The following is a 12,716-nucleotide window of genomic DNA, read 5'->3' as shown; positions in this document are numbered from 1 at the left end:
TTGGTCCTAATTTCTAAACGCTGGGACATTATTTTAATACCAGGGGTCAAATAATCAGCCCACCGGTGAGCCTAGAGAAACTCCAGTGGAAAAGTGAGCTGGAGACAGGGCGTTCAGGCTCTGCAGTGAGGGAGGCACTCTGTCCCCTCGGCGTGCCTTTCCGGAGGAGCCTTCTGTCCAGACAGTGATCTCGGGGGAGCCTGATGGGAAGAGATCTTTCTGGGAGCGGGGAAGACCCCGATCTGAGCAGCTTCTACATCTCAGGCTCCTAAAGGCTGGGGCACGGCTGACCCCAACTTCTCCTACAGACTACTCCTGACCACCCAGCAACTGACCTGACTCCTCGGACCAGCCACACCCACATTTCCCTTCTCCAGCCCTCTTCAGAGGGAGGATAAGAGAAGGGACTGACGGGAATGTGAACAGGCTCATGGCACACGCGTTTGCATGAGGATTCTGTAATCAAACCCTTGCACAGACGTAACGCACCTCACGAAGAAGGAGCAGATCCTGGGTCCTTAAATAGCTCCTTTGTTCACTTTTTGCCTTTTATCTCTCTGTAGCCCTGGCTGTCCCGGAAGTCATTCTATAGATCAGGCTGGCCTTGAACTCAGACCTTCCTGCCTCTGCCTCCCAAACGCTGGGATGAAAGGTGTGCGCCACCACCAGCAGCAAGCTTTTCAATGCCTGTATTTTTCTTCTTTCCAGTTAGTCCTGTGTGTGTGTGTGTGTGTGTGTGTGTGCGCGCGCGCGCGCGCGTGCACGCGCGCGTGCTGTTATTACCCACCATTCTTTCTGGCTATTATTCATTATCTAATTTTGTTTTCTGGTGCTGGGGTTTGAACCCATGGCTTTGAGCATGCTAGGCAAGCACTGCCCGGCAAAGCCACAGTTCCAGTCAATTTTTATTGAGGTAGGAATGCCTTACTACACTGCCCAGACTGTCTGGTCTTAGGCTTGCAATCCACCCACTTCAGTCTCCTGGGCATCTGGGACTACAAACCTGTGCTACCAAGCCTAGCTTAGCTATAGACAGATATTCTAAGTGGATTTGGATGGACTCATGTGTGTAGCTCTCGTGGTTTCCTAACTGACATTTCTGAAGGAATGACTTGTCCTCTGGTGCAGCCTTGGCTGTGTCCCCTCGGTTTAGTAAGCAGTGCTTTCATAGAGTCGATCATTTCCCAGATTATCTGCAATTTCACCACAACGCTTTGAGGAATGAGTTTTAGGAACAGCTTCTAGAATTTTCAAGATTTTATATCAGATATTAACTTCCATAGTACACCCTATCAGAGCTATCAATATAACACGAGGCGTCCATCAATATTAATCTCTATCTGCTGAGATTTTCTGACAGGCCTAGAGCACACAATTGATTTCTGCAACTGTGGTAGCCATGTCACGGGTGACATTCCTACTAACCCTACTAACAGTTATCTTCCTGATGGACATGGGAATCCATATCTGCTGATTAACGCCAAGCGTAGAGAGATATTCCTTTCCCAGATACGATAAAAACTGCGGCTGCAGAGATGGCTTAACAGTTAAGTGCTGGGGCTGGAGAGATGGCTCAGCGGTTAAGAGCACTGACTGCTCTTCCAGAGGTCCTGAGTTCAATTCCCAGCAACCACATGGTGGCTCACAACCATCTGTAATGGGATCTGATGCCCTCTTCTGGTGTGCCTGGAGACAGCAACAGTGTGCTCATATACATTAAATAAATAAATCTTTAAAAAAACAAAAACAAAACAAAACAAAAAAACAACAGTTAAGTGCTTGTCACACAACCATGAAGACCTGAGCTCAGATCCTTAACACCCAGGAAAGCCAGGCACAAAGGCACGCGTGTATAATCTCAGAGGGATATATATGTGTAGGCCACTGATCACTGAAATGGGGAAACCTCAGATTCAGTCAGACCCTGTCTCAAATGCTAAGGTGAAGCTATAGAGTAAGATACCCAGTGTTGACCTTTGGCCTTTACACACACACACACACACACACACACACACACACACACACACACACACACACACACACACACCCCTGTGCACGCATACATACAAACTGGGTACGTCCTTGTAATCTGTATACAGAGGAGGTAGAGACAGGAGGATTCCCAGAGCTCCTTGGCAAGCCAGTATACCAGTTGGCAAGCTCCAAGTTCAGGAAGAGACTCTGAAAAAAAAATCAGGAGTAACACAGAAAGACACCCAAGGTTTGACCTCTGGTCTCACGGGGGCTTGAATGTCGAGGGCACACAAACATACTCATGCACACGTGTGTGGGTGCACACACAGCCCACACTTGAAAAGAACAAGGTGGAAACCCTAGCACACTCTCATTTCCTCCCTCCCTCCTTCTCCCATTTTCCCCTTGGGTGAAATTATATGAGATTTTAGTCCCGGGTAGTTAGAAAGTATTTATCTTTTCTGAGGAACCATTCCAGACATTTATTATTAAGCATCGCTGTCAGGTTCCCACCAGCTTTAGGGCCACTGCTTAGACTTTAACTGGAAGGCACCACTAATCATCATCATCTTTTCTATAATGTTGACTCTGTTTAGTAGATTATTTAGCATGATGAATTTTATCTTTGGCTGGAATATTTAATCAAGAAGTTTTTTCCCTTCTCTTCCCTCCCTACCCCCAAAAAGACAAATCCCTCCCCGGAATCTGAGTTTGTATAAGCAGAGGTGGTTTCAAGGAACCCCATACATCTGAGTCTATTTAACAGAGGTGGTTTTAAAAAAAAAAAAACCCTCTCCAGCTCCAGGGCTCAACACAGTATGTGCTCAGGGATTCCATTTTCATACACAGTCCCAGCAAGACTGAAGATCCAAGGACGGTTTGTTCTGCCACCCTCAAACCTCACCCCTGACTTCACCCCAACCTCACTGCTGCCCTGCTGGGCTGGCTCTCCTGGGTGTGTGATTTCCCCACTCCACCTTTTCAGACCTTGGATCTACCGAGATACAGGTAAACCCAGGCTTCTGGTATAGAATTCAGAAGCTCACCCAGGCAGGTCACATACTTGAGGCAATCCTCCTGCCTCAGCTTTCTGGGTTTTGGGATTCCAGGTGTGAGGCCCAGCCCGACTTGTCTTCTTATTTCTATCCCCGTTGGCTTGGCTTCTAAGGTTTCATTTAAGTTTCCGCAAAGGGACCTGCAGGCTCACGACAGTTTCAAATAGTACAGAAGGAAGCACAGTGACCCTAAGCCTCCCTCCTGGTGTGATCCAGACCTGTCACCCCCTCCCTGAAGGCCACCAGGCTGTCTCTTGTCATCCCACCCCCTCCCTTTTCAGACGCCTCCTGGTTTTCACCGGCAGATGCCTATGACCAAGCGTGAGGACACGCACAGACACTTTCAGTTACTCTGTCCTTACCTCTATGCATCCACTGGGCAGTCCTCTGTCTCAGCTCTCTATTGCTCTGAGAAAGATCCCGACCAAAAGCAGCCTGGGGAGGGAAGGGTTTACTTGGCTTACAAATCCTGGAGGCCGGCCCATGGCAGGAAGCCAAGGTGAGACCTGTCAGCCAGGACTGAAGCAGGAACCATGGAGGCGTGCTGCTCACTGCCTTGCTCCTCCTGGCTTGCTCACTTTGCTTTCTGATACAACCCAAGACCACTGACCGCAGCGGGCTGGGTCCTTCCACATCAATTATTAATTAGTTAATTAATGCCCTCTCAGATAATTCTACCTTGTGTCAAGTTGAAAAATCACCAACTGCCACACCACCTCATTTTCTGAGGTGCTAGGGAGAAAAACCAGGGCTTTACTCATGCTGGCTAAGTGCTCTGTGGGATAGCCCTGGCTCTAATTAAAAACAAACAAACAAACAAACAAACAACCCCACAAAACCTTGACAATGAGTGTTTCTTTACAGAATACTTCCGCAGGGACTGATCGATAGTCAAGTCAGAGCAATGGGTGTGCATCTCTCAAGCTAACGTCGTGGGATGTCGGGATCCCGTGATCCCGTGATACCCCTGGTATCTCCACTGTGGGTGCTGTAGAAGCCAGAAGTCCTTGGCCCCACTGGCTGTTCTCCAGGGACGTAACCGCAGCACCTTCCGCTCCCTTACCTTCTTTGTGACTGTGGCCTCCCAGAGGCACTGCTGTGGGAGACTAGTGCTTCCCTGAGTGCTCCAGACTCTCAGGGGGGTTTCCAATTTGAATTTTTAGGTAGTTTCTGGCTCAGTTACTATTTATAGCTGAGGGAACCAAGGCTCAGAGAGCTAAATGGCTTGCTTGCCCTAGGCTACGTGGTAGGGGGAGGAGGGATTCAATTCTAGCCTAGCTTCAGAAGAGCAGAGGAGAGGAGAGGCAAGGAAAAGAGGGGAGGAGAAAGGAGGGGAGAGAAGCCAAATGGTTTGCCCTAGGTTATGTGGTGGGGGGGGGAAGGAGGGATTCAATTCTAGATTAGCTTCAGAAGAAGGAGGAAAGAAGAGAGGACAGGAAAAGAGGGGAGGGGAAGGGAAGGGAGGGGAGGGAAGGGAAGGGAAGAAGAGGAGAGAGGAGGGAAGAACAGAGGAGGGGAGAGGAGGGAGGGAGGGGGGAGGGAGGGAAAGAGGGAGGGAGAGAACTGGTCTCATTCTCCAGGGTGTTCCCTCTAGTCTGCTGTAAGGGGCATTGCAGGGCTCCTCTGAAGTAGGGACAATTGTCCCTATCAAGGGCAAGGAAGTAGAGACTGAGAGTCTCCTGATCTGTAAGTGGCACCATTAAGGTTTGGACCCAATGCCCTGCTTGTCCCTCCTCACTTTGACCTCTGGCAAAGTGGCGGGGGGCCATAGAGTGCCAGTTTTTTGGCCTCCAGAGTCTCAGAGACCCCACCTTGGTGACAGAATCAGAGAGAGAAGAGAGCGAGCGAGAGCGAGAGCGATTGAGAGAGAGAGAGGAGAGAGAGGAGAGAGAGAGAGAGAGAGAGAGAGAGAGAGAGAGAGAGAGAGAGAGAGAGAGATTGATTGATTGAGATTCTTCAGTTTGTTCTGGAATGCAGCCCTGGGTGTATGTCTTGGGTGCGGGCTCCCCAGGAAACCAGGAAAGGTTGTCAGGTAGCGCCTCTCACAGAGGGCAGGTGAAGGACATTCCAGCCAAGGAGAGCTCACTTGTGTGGGTCGTAAAGTCCGTAAATGGGCTGCAGCTCTGGGGAAGAGGATCACCTCCATCCGAGGAGGGCATTGCTGGCCTTAGAACCCTCCTGAGACGGACCAGGTCCTGGGCATCAGCCAGCTTCCTGATCACACTGCTCCCCTCCCAGCATGCACAGTGGGATAGTTCTTCATAGCTTGGGGATTCCTGGGCCAAGGAACACATGTTGGAAGTGGTGCATGTTGGAAGTGGTCGCTTGGGTCTCTGGTGTCAATGGGTTGTTATCCCTTAACTGATGACCTTTGACTTCTTAAAGCAAAACACGGACCCACCTGATCCACGAGCTCTCCCCCACTCCCCCGCCCCAAACCGAGAGACCGGCTATAGGCTCACAGAAAACTTAAGGGGAAAGTTCAAAGGGTTCTCACCTAACCCTCCCCTGTCCATCCTGACCCTATATTTATTACCATATACATGATTAGCTTTCTCCAGAATGTCACAGGCTGTTCACAATGTCACCTTCCCAAACTAACTGCTTTAACTTAGCACCAAGCAAGTTGCGTGTTTCTTGGTGCTTTCTGTGTTAGCGCTGTGGTCGTCCATTCAGTAAACCCTTCATTTTATTCATTAAATAGTGACTATTGGGCCCAGTTGTAAAGCAGTCAACTATTTATCCCACAAGCGGATACAGAGGTGTGGGTCCCACCTTCATTCTGGAAGCCCAGACCCCCTGGCAATCTGTACAAATTCTCCCTTGGCCCATGTGGTTGGTCCCTTCCAGGCCACACCTGAACAGCAGAGAGGGTAACCCTCATGTTACTCTTAGACACCCTGAAATTCTTGTCCAGCCAGTCACTGTGTTAGCAGAGGTCACATGGTCCGATTATTCTGGGCTCGATCTCCATCTGGTGGATCCCCTGTAGATCAGCGCCCTTACATAGGCTCGGTCAATCCATCTTTTCCTGTTTTAAAGGTGACAGAGCCTGTGTCCCATGAAGTTATGGGAGTCCCTTGGCAATGTAGGAAGGACATCTGTGCTGGGGGCCTTGCAGGGTGTGATTACGGGGGCTTTCTTTTTCTTAAACACATGGAGCTGCAGTGCGAAATCCAGGGTAGGGCTGTCATGGAGTCCTAGGGTCCACTGCCCTGCAAGCACATGAGCTTTTCCATTTTTAATATTTTCCCCATCCCTCTTTCCCTGCCTGTCCCTGTCCCTCCCCACCCCACCCCCCATCTGAGCAAAGGAAAACAGCAAACTCTGCTCCCGACTCTCACAACTGTGGGGTGTTCCCATCACCCACCCTGCTGTTAGGGCACAGAGGGAGATCAGAGCCTCTACAAACCCTTCTCTGGCACAGAGGGGCCAGAAGTTGTGGCTGGCATGGCACCACACCCACACCCAACAGAGCTCCTGCTTCCTGTGGATGGTTGGAGAGAGCCACAGGCGGCCCGTGACTCAGGAAAGCGCATTCTAACCTGCCTCACCCGGGCGCATCACTGCTGCACCTAACACAGGCGCCGAGCTACCAACCCAGTAACCGGGGTAACTCAAACTGCACACGTGGCCCATCGTGGGGCGGCCACATTTCTGTCTGAATTAAAAGGAGCCACTTCTTTGTGCCCTTGGCCCCGAGATATATATATAAAACTTTCACCAATTATGTCACCCATGGGGTAAAAGCAGAGCTGGGACTTGAACCCAAGACCACACATAAAGCTCATTCATAACCACTGCCTTGATGGAGGACCAGGGCAGGAAGGACACAGAGCGTTTGTGGATTAAAGCTGCCCCCATTGGCCCACATGAGGCACAAAGACAGTGGGGACAAAGTCTCCTTTCTGTCTTAATCTCCGCTCCAAGGAGCAGCCGAACATACCTTGCAGAGGGAGATAACTAGGCTCAGAGACATGACAGAGACTCTCCGGGAGTCACAAAAGACCATCAGTGGCCCAGTGAATAAAAAGCCAGACTCTGGACACCTGTCCTGCTGCCTGGCACTCACTGCTTTAGCCCATGGTGTCCACATGGAGCCTATAAAACTCAAACCACAGGTCACTCACAGGAAAAAGCTGAGCTGGAACCGGCAAGGCAAACACCGTCTGTATTTGTGACCCTTCTTCCAGCCATTTCTCGGACCCAGGGAACGAAGTAATCTTCCTCCAGTTCCCCGGGACCGTGGAACCCCTGGGAGCCTAGGACTCAGTATCAGATGCTGGCCAGGCCCTCTCTGTACTGGGGCACTTGCGCTCTCAGTGAGCTACCTCTGGCCGGACACTCACCTTTTCTCGAGAGAGAGCCGGTTCTGTGTTGTAGGGAGTCCCTCGGTCCAGGGCTAGCGACTGCCTGCCACGCCGTCCCCAACAGTACTACTCACTCTCCTGAGGAGCGAGCTGGAGTGGCACAGGGAACGGCTCATCTTTCAAGGGCTGGCCGGTGATGTCATCACTCTCCTGGGCACCTCCCCCCTCCACTTCCAGCCCAGATCAGCTCCTGGCTCCGGGATCAGCAGCAGCTTCTGGCTGGGGTGCTTTTGGACCTCCTAGCTGCAGTGGCCAAGTTGCGATGGCCACAGCCACAGGTAGTCCTCAATTGGTGCAGACTGAGGTCTGGCCGGGGAGCCTTGGGTGGCAAATGTTTAGAGGGACCACATGAATGCCTGTGTTTAACATAACATTGTTTACCACTACTGGGTCTCCTGAAGTGATTGTTTTGCTCCAGAGTTTTAGGTGCTAACAGTGCGCACTTACATAGAGGATGTAAACAGAAAGGTTGGGCTGGGAAGTTCTCAAAGTGTTTTTGTATTTTGCTTTCGCCATGCACACATCCCAAGGGCGCTGTAGCAGAAACTAGGATACATCTCAGAGAAGGCCACACTGCTGGCCAAGTCCTTGGGTGAGCTGTGTGTGGGCCCCTGCCAGACACGGAATTCCTTCGGGGGATTTAGAAGCAGTTTCTCCCTCTCCTTCCAAGCTCTGGATCTTTTCATTTTCTCTGAAGATCTGCTAACGACCTACTGCACTTTCCTCTCCTGATGAGAGGCGTGGAGGGTGCAGGGAAGACCAGGCAAGAGTGAAGTCTAAGGGTCCAGGAATGCACACAGACAGAACTCCAACTGCTGTCCCCCTGACTGTGACACAGGAATGGGAGGCGGCGGCAGCCAAGGCTTTGAATCCAAGGAAAGCCATGGATGCACCGAGACCTAACTGAAGTGAGTCAAGGCTCTTGTGACCTGAGTGTCCCATGGCCCCATCTGCACCTCTGGCCTGTCTGACCACAGGGAACTTCCGAGGCCTGGGACCTCGGGTCCACTTGGGTGAGTGAGTCTGTGATCTGACTAAGGCTGAATGCGGATGTCCTGTGCCTACCCCACTCCTGCAGGGGAAACCACAACCTCCACCAGAGCACTAAGGGGAGGTCACAAGGGAAGGGTCCCTCACGAACCTCGAGCAGCAGACAGAGAAGCTGGGCGGTGATCCACAGACACCGAGGCCACAGGCTCTAGAGTCCGAGGTCTGCCTGGCTCTCCAGACTCAAAACGAAGGACAAAAACCCCCAAAGCCCCACTGTCCTGTCCCCATTCTGTGTCTCGGCTGAGGGCTGGTTGGTCTGGAGGGGCAGGCTCCGTTCACATTCTGAACACACGATTCCCTTACTCCGTTTCCTGATGGGAAGCAACCGACTCTTCACCCCGAGGCCAGGTACTCAGAAGTTATGAAGAATCCTATACCATGAGAGCACTCAGAGTTGATAATCCCCAGGTTAGCCAGCCCCACCCACATGTCACCCCTACAGAAGCTGTCCCTACTGGTCTGGCTTGCTGACACGAACCCTAGTGTGGCACCGGGAGGAGGCTTCTCTTGCTGGATACTGTAAGTCACCAAGACTGTGTCTCTATCTAGCAACCTGGAGTTACATTGTGTCCAGCTGTCAGATGAATCTAGAAATCTTATAGACACCCACACCTGTTTATTGACACCAATGACAAGTCCTTCTTCCATCTAGCTACCTATGCCTTTGTACCTCTCCCTGCCTCTTTCCTCTCTTCCTCCTCCTCTCCTTCCTCCATCCCCCTTCTCTCTCCTTTCTTTCTTTTTTTTTCCCCCCCGGAGCTGAGGACCGAACCCAGGGCCTTGCACTTGCTAGGCAAGCGCTCTACCACTGAGCTAAATCCCCAACCCCCTTCTCTCTCCTTTCTTCTCCCTCACTTGTCACCCTCTCCTTTCTCCCTTATGCCCACTGGTTCATCCAGCCACCTGGTTCATCTCAGACATTCATAGGCAGCAGACATGAAGGGATGGGTGCAGGTCAGGCCAGTCCCTCAGGGCAGAACAGGCTGTGCAGCCGTTTCAAAGCACTCTTTACAAACTGGTTACCGGTCCTCTCTGGCTCTGCCTGCTTTTCAAACCTTGCTTTTGCTCTGAGCAAATCTGACTCAACTTTCTGAAAGCTCTCTGAGGTGGCTGCCTCTTATGTCCTCAGCACTATGTGTGCTTGTGCGAAGGCTGCAGAGGGAAGCTCAACCTGGGAGGCAGGACTCCAGCCTTCAGCCCTCTGCTGTATTCAGAGAGCGCAATGGAGGAGGTCAGATGTCCCTATGAAGCTCCCATAGCCTCCCCACCCAGCCAGGACCTTCACACCACAGGCAGAGGTTCCCCTGTGCCCCGCTCTTCTCTCTAGTACAGCTCCCAGCCCCCTCAGTCCTCTGTGCCTTAGCCCCAGGATGTCCTCTCAGCCCACAAGTGTGTCAGGACCACGTTCAACTTTGGGCCTTTGCACTGGCTGTGATCTCTGCCCTGGATGGCAGTCTCTGTTTTCTGGAAGGCTGTTTGGGGACACCCGATATGGTGGTCCAGTACCATATCCCACGTGTGCTCACCAACTCCTGCATGTTCTGCACCAGTCATGGATTTTTTTTTCTTAGTGGGCTAAGAACCCTCAAGCAGGGAACCCCATGAAGAAGGGAAGAGTCCCCCCTACCCAACCTGAGTGAAGGAGAGACCAAGTAAAACAGGACAGCCTGGAACAGGATACCAACACATTCATGAGCATCCACCGCTCTGCTGCAACATTCCAGAACATTCTCTACGTGTTGGTGGGTGAGAAAGACATCCCCAAAGCTTCAAGAACTGGCCGGTGCGATCCATGGTTTTGAACAGAAAGCTACCAGTGGATATCTATGTAGTACTATCTTTCTTTCTTTCTTTCATTTCTTTCTTTCTTTTTCTTTCTATCTATCTATCTATCTATCTATCTATCTATCTATCTATCTATCTATCTATCTATCATCTATCTATACCTAGCTGTCTGTCTACATATATATGTGTGTCGAAAGAATTTATCAAATTAGCTTATGTTGAAATAGTAACACCAGCTCTCTCTCTCACACCTGCGAGTCTGAGAACCCAGCAGTTGTTTGGTCCTTAAGACTGGGTACGTTAGCAGTTCCAATCTGGTACTGAAACCCAGATGTTCTTGAAGAGCTCTGGACTCAGTCTACTATGGAAGCCTGGAAATTCTGGGTCTGATGTCATTGAAGGAATCAGCAGCAACAGGGTAAATTGGCCCAGAGGCAAGAGGAAGGCCAACCGAGAAGAGGGTCTTTCTCCACCCATGTCTTCGTACACTCCTCTTTTAATCTGGGCTGCTCCAGTAGTGGCTACCTATTTGGGGGGCATTTCTTCTCACATTAACTAAGGCAATTGTGACAAATCTCTCCTGAGACTCCCTACCCTGGTGATTCTATTTTGTGGCAAGTTGCATCGGACCCAAGCAACTTGGTGTTGGAATGCAAAGGTCCACCCTGACTCTAGTTCTTAGGTTTCAAGCTATCGACTTGTCTGACTGTCACCCTGTAGGACACTCAGCGCCTCTACAGGTGGTTTATCTGGGCCTGGGGTCCAGATACCCAACAGGGATCTCCTACCCAACCCTGCTGGGGCATTATGGGACACAGATTTGGCCCTTGTTCATGGGGATGGGCATTCTCTGGACCATGCTGTCTTTAAGCAAGTGGTTATGTGATTCCCCTGACTTTGCACAACAGTGAAGGAAGCTGGATGAGGTAATGGAGGCTGAGAGAGGCTCCTTATCCTCTCTGAGTCTCCACATGTGAATAGCCCAGCTGTGCTCCGAGGCCCAGTCAGACTCCCCAGTCTCTCCCTGTGTCTCCAGGTTCAGGTACAGCTGAGAAAACCTGATAAGAGACAGGGGCTGGGAGATGGCTCAGTGGGCAAAGCACTTACTCCACAAGCATAAGGACCAGAGTTTGATTACCCAGGATGCACCGGAAAAAGATGGATGCTGTTGTGGAGGCCTGTGTTTTAATCCCTGCGCTGGGGAGGAGGAGAAAGGTGGGTCCCTGAGGCTCTAAGACCAGCCAGTCTACTTGGTGAGTTCCAGGCCAGTGAGAAAGCTTGCCTCAAAAAAACAAAAGGTGGGGGTTGGTGATTTAGCTCAGTGGTAGAGCACTTGCCTAGCAAGCGCAAGGCCCTGGGTTCGGTCCCCAGCTCTGAAAAAAAGAAAAACAAACAAACAAACAAAAAACAAACAAACAAAAAAACTCCAAAAGGTGTACTGTGCCTTTCAGAAAATAATGATGATTGACCCTCTGGCCTACCTGCATGCTCAAAACCTGAGAGTAGACATAATGTGTGTAGTTCTCTATTGTTTGAGCTCCACCACAAGATAAAAAGTGAAACACCCTGTGGCTTAGTTAGGGTTTCCATTGCCGGGAAGAGACACCATGGCCATGGAAACTTTTATAAAGCAAAAACATTTAATTGGGGCTGGCTTACAGTTTCAGAGGTTCAGTCCATTATCATCATGGGGGGAAGCACGGCAGTGTGCAGACGGACATGGTGCTGGAAAGGCTAAGAGTTCTACATCTTGATCTGAAGGCACCAGAAGGGGACAGGATATGTTCCATGCTTGGCATAGCTTAAACATTTAAGACCTCAAAGCCCCACCTCCACAGCGGCACACTTTCCCTGACAAAGCCACGCCTCCTCAGATAAGGCCACACCTCCTAATAGTGCTACTCCCTATGACCAAGCATTCAGACACACAAAACTATGTGTGTGTATGGGGGGGGGTGGATAGTGTGTTTGTGAGTCTGTCTGTGTATACATGTGCATGTGTGCATGCATGTGTTTGTTGTATAACCGCCTTCTTATGCAACACACATATATGTTCATCGTGTTACACGTGCTGTCTTATGCTGTGAATTCCTCCTGCTTCTGCTGACTTTAGTGCTGATTTAGTGGAATGCTATGAAGAGGCTGGAATCCGGATCTTGTTTGGCGAGCTCTGTCCTAGCAGCTCACCAGCTCTTTCTTTGCTGTTGCTTAGTCCTTCTCTTCCTTCCTTTCTTGGAGATTGACCCCCAAGTCCTTATGCAGCTTGGCAAAGGTTCTACCACCCATTGAGCTATGGCCTTCAGTCCTTTGCTGCTTTCCTTACCGGGACATGCCCCCCTCCGTCAGCCATGCTTTTCTGAGTAAAGAACCCTGATAAGTAAGTGACATGGAGGTCAAGTTCACCTGTCTTCCCCTTCTCGGCCTGGAACATCCCACCAGCTCTGTGCCGTGTTCTGCCCGGGAAGAAAAGACACTCTGGAGC

General features: G+C 50.7%; 1 protein-coding gene across 2 annotated transcripts in view; it reads right to left on the bottom strand.

Moving 5' to 3' along the window:
- Bdkrb2 (bradykinin receptor B2) overlaps window positions 1–7,479 on the bottom strand; it is a 29,763-nt gene extending 22,284 nt beyond the window's left edge. Inside the window, exon 1 of one of the 2 annotated variants that reach the window (XM_032908877.1) lies at window positions 7,379–7,479. The gene's annotated coding sequence lies outside the window, so the exon portion shown is untranslated. The remainder of the gene's footprint in view (window positions 1–7,378) is intronic. The other variant, XM_032908879.1, reaches the window with a different exon arrangement.
- Between the last annotated feature and the right edge of the window lie 5,237 nt (window positions 7,480–12,716).

The sequence above is a fragment of the Rattus rattus genome, chromosome 7 (genome assembly GCF_011064425.1).
Source record: "Rattus rattus isolate New Zealand chromosome 7, Rrattus_CSIRO_v1, whole genome shotgun sequence".
In the NCBI taxonomy this organism is placed as follows: Eukaryota; Metazoa; Chordata; class Mammalia; order Rodentia; family Muridae; genus Rattus; species Rattus rattus.
The sequence above is the reverse complement of the archived record's forward strand: the minus strand, read 5'-3'. Positions and strand labels throughout refer to the sequence as shown.